Here is a 6,000-nt window from a genome sequence, read left to right on the forward strand (position 1 = left end):
CTAAGGTGAGCATAAACATAGGCCTATATATGAGCCCAAGCCCTAAATAATTAAAATAAGGATTGTGCCAATACACAGCCTACACATATCATGCACTGCAGAAAAACATTTTAAAAGTATATATATATAATATATTTGGTACATACACTACCTGTCAAAAGTGTAATAACACCTACTTATTCAAGGGTTTTTCTTTATTATTACTATTTTCTACATTGTAGAATAATAGTGAAGACATCAAAACTGTGAAATACCACATGCGGAATAATGTAGTAAACAAAAAATTGTTAAACAAATCAAAATATATTTTATATTTGAGATTCTTCAAATAGCCACCATTTGCCTTGTTGACAGCTTTTCACACTCTTGGCATTCTCTCAACCAGGAAGTGCATAGGAGATGTTGTACCCCCTGTGACTATTAAAAACTACCCTAACCAGAAACCATGGATAGATGGCGGCATTCGCGCAAAACCGAAAGCGCGAACCACCGCATTTAACCATGGAAATATGGCCGAATACAAACAGTGTAGTTATTCCATCCGCAAGGCAATTTAACAAGCGAAATGTCAGTATAGAGACAAAGTTGAGTCGCAATTCAACGGCTCAGACACGAGACGTATGTGGCAGGGCACCTACAGCACCCGATGTCAATGGAAGGCCAAAAAGATAATCAAGGACAACAATCACCCGAGCCACTGCCTGTTCACCCCGTTATCATCCAGAAGACGAGGTCAGTACAGGTGCATCAAAGCTGGGACCGAGAGACTGAAAAACAGCTTCTATCTCAAGGCCATCAGACTGTTAAACAGCCATCACTAACACAGAGAGGCTTCTGCCTACATGCAGACTTGAAATCATTGGCCACTTTAATAAATGGATCACTAGTCACTTTAATAATGCCACGTTTTACAAAATATGGCAGCCGATACTGGATAAATGGTCTAGTCCCGCTTCATAACTTGGATGATGATCTGCTGCTGCTCTGTGCTGTACTCCACTTAATTTTTATATTTGGTTTAACTACACTGCTTGTAATGACTATATGCTGTCTTTTTATACATGTACCACCTAATAGGATTTAGTTTTATTTTGTGTATGTGTGAGTTTTGTTTTGTCCTCTAAATTGGCCATCCCATTCAACAGTACAATGAATGTCAATGTTTGTATCGCTCTCTTTTTTAATTGATCTTTTATTGGAAAATAACAAACATATTATAAAAAAATAAATAATAATGCCACTTTAATAATGTTTACATATCTTGCATTACTCATTTCAAATGTATATACTGTATTTTATACCATCTATTACATCTTGCCTATGCCGCTCGGTCATTGCTCATCCATATATTTATATGTATGCATTCTTACTCCGTTCCTTTAATTAGATTTGTGTTTATTAGGTCGTTTTTGTGGAATTAAGAGATTACATGTTAGATATTGCTACACTGTCGGAACTAGAAGCACAAGCATTTCGCTACACTCGCATTAACATCTGCTAATCATGTGTATGTGACTAATAAAATTTGATTCGATTTTTTGAGGTAGTCACCTGGAACGCATTTCAATTAACAGGTATGCCTTCTTAAATGATACATTTGTGGAATTTCTTTCCTTAATGCATTTTAGCAGTGTTGTGATCAGGTAGGGGGGTATACAGAAGATAGCCCTATTTGGTAAAAGACCAAGTCCATATTATGGCAAGAACAGCTCAAATAAGCAAAGAGAAACGACAGTCCATTATTACTTTAAGACATGAAGGTCAGTCAATACGGAACATTTCAAGAACTTTGAAAGTTTCTTCAAGTACAGTCACAAAAACCATCAAGCTCTATGATGAAACGATGAAACTGGCTCTCATGAGGACCGCCACAGCAATGGATGACCCAGCGATACCTCTGCTGCAGAGGATAAGTTCATTATAGTTACCAGCCTCAGATATTGCAGCCCAAATAAATGTTTCACAGAGTTCAAGTAACAGACACAGCTCAAACTGTTCAGAGGAGATTGTGTGAATCAGGCCTTTGTGGTCGAATTGCTGCAAAGAAACCACTTCTAAAGGACACCAATAAGAAGAAAATACTTGCTTGGGCAAAGAAACATGAGCAATAGACATTAGACCGGTTGAAATTTGCCCTTTGGTCTGGAGTCCAAATTGAAGATTTTGGGTTACAACCGCCGTGTCTTTGTGAGACGTGTATGGCTGAATGGATGATCTCCGCATGTGTATTTCCCACCGTGAAGCTTTTTTGGTGACACTGTCAGTGTGTTAACCAGCATGGCTACCACAGCATTCTGCAGCGATACGCCATCCCATCTGGTTTGCGCTTAGTGGGACTATCATTTGTTTTTCAACAGGACAATGACCCAACACACCTCCAGGCTGTGTAAGGGCTATTTGACCAAAAAGGAGAGTGATGGAGTGCTGCATTAGATGACCAGCCCTCCACAATCCCCCGACCTCAACCATATTGAGATGGTTTGGGATGAGTCAGACCGCAGAGTGAAGGAAAAGCAGCCAACAAGTGTTCAGCATATGTAGGAACTCCTTCAAAACTGTTAGAAAAGCATTCCAGGTGAAGCTGGTTGAGAGAATGCCAAGAATGTGCAAAGCTGTCATCAAGGCAAAGGCTGGCTACATTGACAATCTCAAATCTAAAATGGATTTGGATTTGTTTAACACTTTTTGGGTTACTAGATGATTCCATATGTGTTATTTCATAGTTTTGATGTCTTCACTATTTTTCTACATTGTAGAAAATAGTAAAAAATAAAGAAAAACCCTGGAACGAGTATGTGTGTCCAAACTATTGACTGGTAATGTAAATCGGCAAGACTTGAAAATGGCTGTCTAGCAATGATCAACAACCAACTTGACAGAGCTTGAATCATTTAAAAAAGAATAATTTGACTTATTCAAATGTTTGCAGATTTATAGAAAATTAAATACAGAAATATCTGGATTGTACATTGTAATTTCTTTGTTCTTCTAAAAAAAAATCTAAAAACATGTTTTCACTTCATCAGTATTGGGTATTGTGTATAGAACTGTTTAATCCATTTTGAATTCAGGTTGTAACATATCAAAATGTGGAATAAGTCAAGGGGTATGAATACTTTCTGAAGGCACTGCATGTGTGAGCCTGCCTGTGCATTGTGTCATCTGTCACAAACCATCCTAGTTCAAGCACAATACAATTGTAAAACTGTCAGCCCTCATATGAAACACTTCCACTGACTTAGAAACAGGTCTACAGTTACCTGTCAAACTGATTACTCTGTAAACACTGCACACAGGTGCGTGTTTTCGTTAGGCTCTACGTTTGTGTGTGAGCGTGCGTGCGTGTGTGTGCCCATGTGTCTGTGTTTTGTTGGGCTTTACCCATGCTGTGTGATGGAGGAAATGCATTTCCCTGAGCCAAGGACGTGACAGCACATTACATCTCTTATACCAAAGCTAATACAGCCACACCAGCAGCCGTCATACAGGCAAGGCCAACTGTCGGGTATTTATTTTCTGAAAGGTGATATCATTTGCCTCCAAACTATAGGTATTTGATGCAACTGTGAAAATGGAGAAGAAAACATTGACTCTATTTCTGTTTGAAACGGAGAAGAAAATGTTAAATAAATTGTTGTATTACTCGTAAAAGTTTAAATAGTGTGTGGTAAAATAAATTGTGAAGCACAACATGATAAACACACTGGCAAAAACCTCCAGCTTCTGCTTTAATATGTGGAATATTGTAAGGAAAAAACGTGTATTTGATAAGAAGAGCCTGGACGATGTGGAGTGACTTCAAACTTATATGAAAAACACATTTGAAGTTTAAATGTGACTAATTTCATTCTCACTTCTCGGAGGATATGTGGTTGTCAAACGTATCACTGAGAAGTAAATGGACCTTTGACATATGAGGGATGCATTTTTACATTTTAGCTGAGTTGTCCACCAAGTTGTCATATGGTTTAATATTTTAGTCAATTAAAATTGGTTAGTTCATATATATGATGCAGTTCTTTCTAATGGTTATTTATGATTGATTTTCAGGGTTAGGGTTAGAGCTAACCCTAACCCGGGCTAACCCTAACACTAACTAGTGATTCTGATGTACTAGTCTACAGAGCATTCGGAATCTATTCAGACCCCTTGACATTTTCCAAATTTTGTTACGTTACAGCCTTATTCTAAAATCGATTAAAAAAATGTTCACCCTCATCAATCTACACACAATACCCCATAATGACAAAGCAAAAACGGGTTTTTAAAACTCAGCAAAAAAAGAAATGTCCCTTTTTCAAGACCCTGTCTTTCAAAGATAATTCGTAAAAATCGAAATAACTTTACAGATCTTCATTGTTAAGGGTTTAAACACTGTTTCCCATGCTTGTTCAATGAACCATAAACAATTAATGAACATGCAACTGTGGAACGGTCGTTAAAACACTAACAGCTTACAGACGGTAGGCAATTAAGGTCACAGTTATGAAAACTTAGGACACTAAAGAGGCCTTTCTACTGACTCCGAAAAACACCAAAAGAAAGATGCCCAGGGTCCCTGCTCATCTGCGTGAACATGCCTTAGGCATGCTGCAAGGAGGCATGAGGACTGCAGATGTGGCCAGGGCAATAAATTGCAATGTCAGTACTGTGAGATGCCTAAGACAGCGCTACAAGGAGACAGGATGGACAGCTGATCGTCCTTGCAGTGGCAGACCACATGTAACAACACCTGTACAGGATCGGTACATCCGAACATCACACCTGCAGGACAGGTACAGGATGGCAACAACAACTGTCCGAGTTACACCAGGAACGCACAATCCCTCCATCAGTGCTCAGACTGTCCGCAATAGGCTGAGAGAGGCTGGACTGAGGGCTTGTAGGCCTGTTGTAAGGCAGGTCCTCACCAGACATCACCGGCAACAACGTCGCCTATGGGCACAAACCCACCGTCGCTGGACCCAGACAGGACTGGCAAAAAGAGCTCTTCACTGATGAGACGCGGTTTTGTCTCACCAGGGGTGATGATCTGATACGCGTTTATTGTCGAAGGAATGAGCGTTACACCGAGGCCTGTACTCTGGAGCGGGATCGATTTGGAGGTGGAGGGTCTGTCATGATCTGGGGCGGTGTGTCACAGCATCATCGGACTAAGCTTGTTGTCATAGCAGGCAATATCAACGCTGTGCATTACAGGGAAGACATCCTCCTCCCTCATGTGGTACCCTTCCTGCAGGCTCATCCTGACATGACCCTCCAGCATGACAATGCCACCAGCCATACTGCTCGTTCTGTGCGTGATTTCCTGCAAGACAGGAATGCCAGTGTTCTGCCCTGGCCAGCGAAGAGCCCGGATCTCAATCCCATTGAGCACTTTTGGGACCTGTTGGATCGGAGGGTGAGGGCTAAGGCAATTCCCCCCAGAAATGTCTGTGAACTTGCAGATGGAGAAGTGGGGTAACATCTCACAGCAAGAATTGGCAAATCTGGTGCAGTCCATGAGGAGGAGACGCACTGCAGTACTTAATGCAGCTGGTGGCCACACCAGATACTGACTGTTACCTTTGATTTTGACCCCCCCTTTGTTCAGGGACACATTATTCAATTTATGTTATTCAAATATCTGTGGAACTGTGGAAATATCACATCTAAATAAATATTCAGTACTTTGTTTAAGCACCTTTGGCAGCGATTACAGCCTCGAGTCTTCTTGGGAATGATGCTACATGCTTGGCACACCTGTATTTGGGGATCTTCTCTGCAGATCCTCTCAAGCTCTGTCAGGTTGGATGGGGTGCGTCGCTGCACAACTATTTTCAGGTCTCTCCAGAGATTTTAGATCGGTTTCAAGTCCAGGCTCTGTCTGGGCCACTCAAGGACATTGAGACCCGAAGCCACTCCTGTTTTGTCTTGGCTGGGTTGTTTTGGCTGTGAGCTTAGGGTCGTTGTCCTGTTGGAAGGCGAACCTTTGTTCCAGTGAGGTCCTTAGCGCTCTGG

This window comes from Salvelinus namaycush, chromosome 25, assembly GCF_016432855.1.
Source record: "Salvelinus namaycush isolate Seneca chromosome 25, SaNama_1.0, whole genome shotgun sequence".
NCBI lineage: Eukaryota > Metazoa > Chordata > Actinopteri > Salmoniformes > Salmonidae > Salvelinus > Salvelinus namaycush.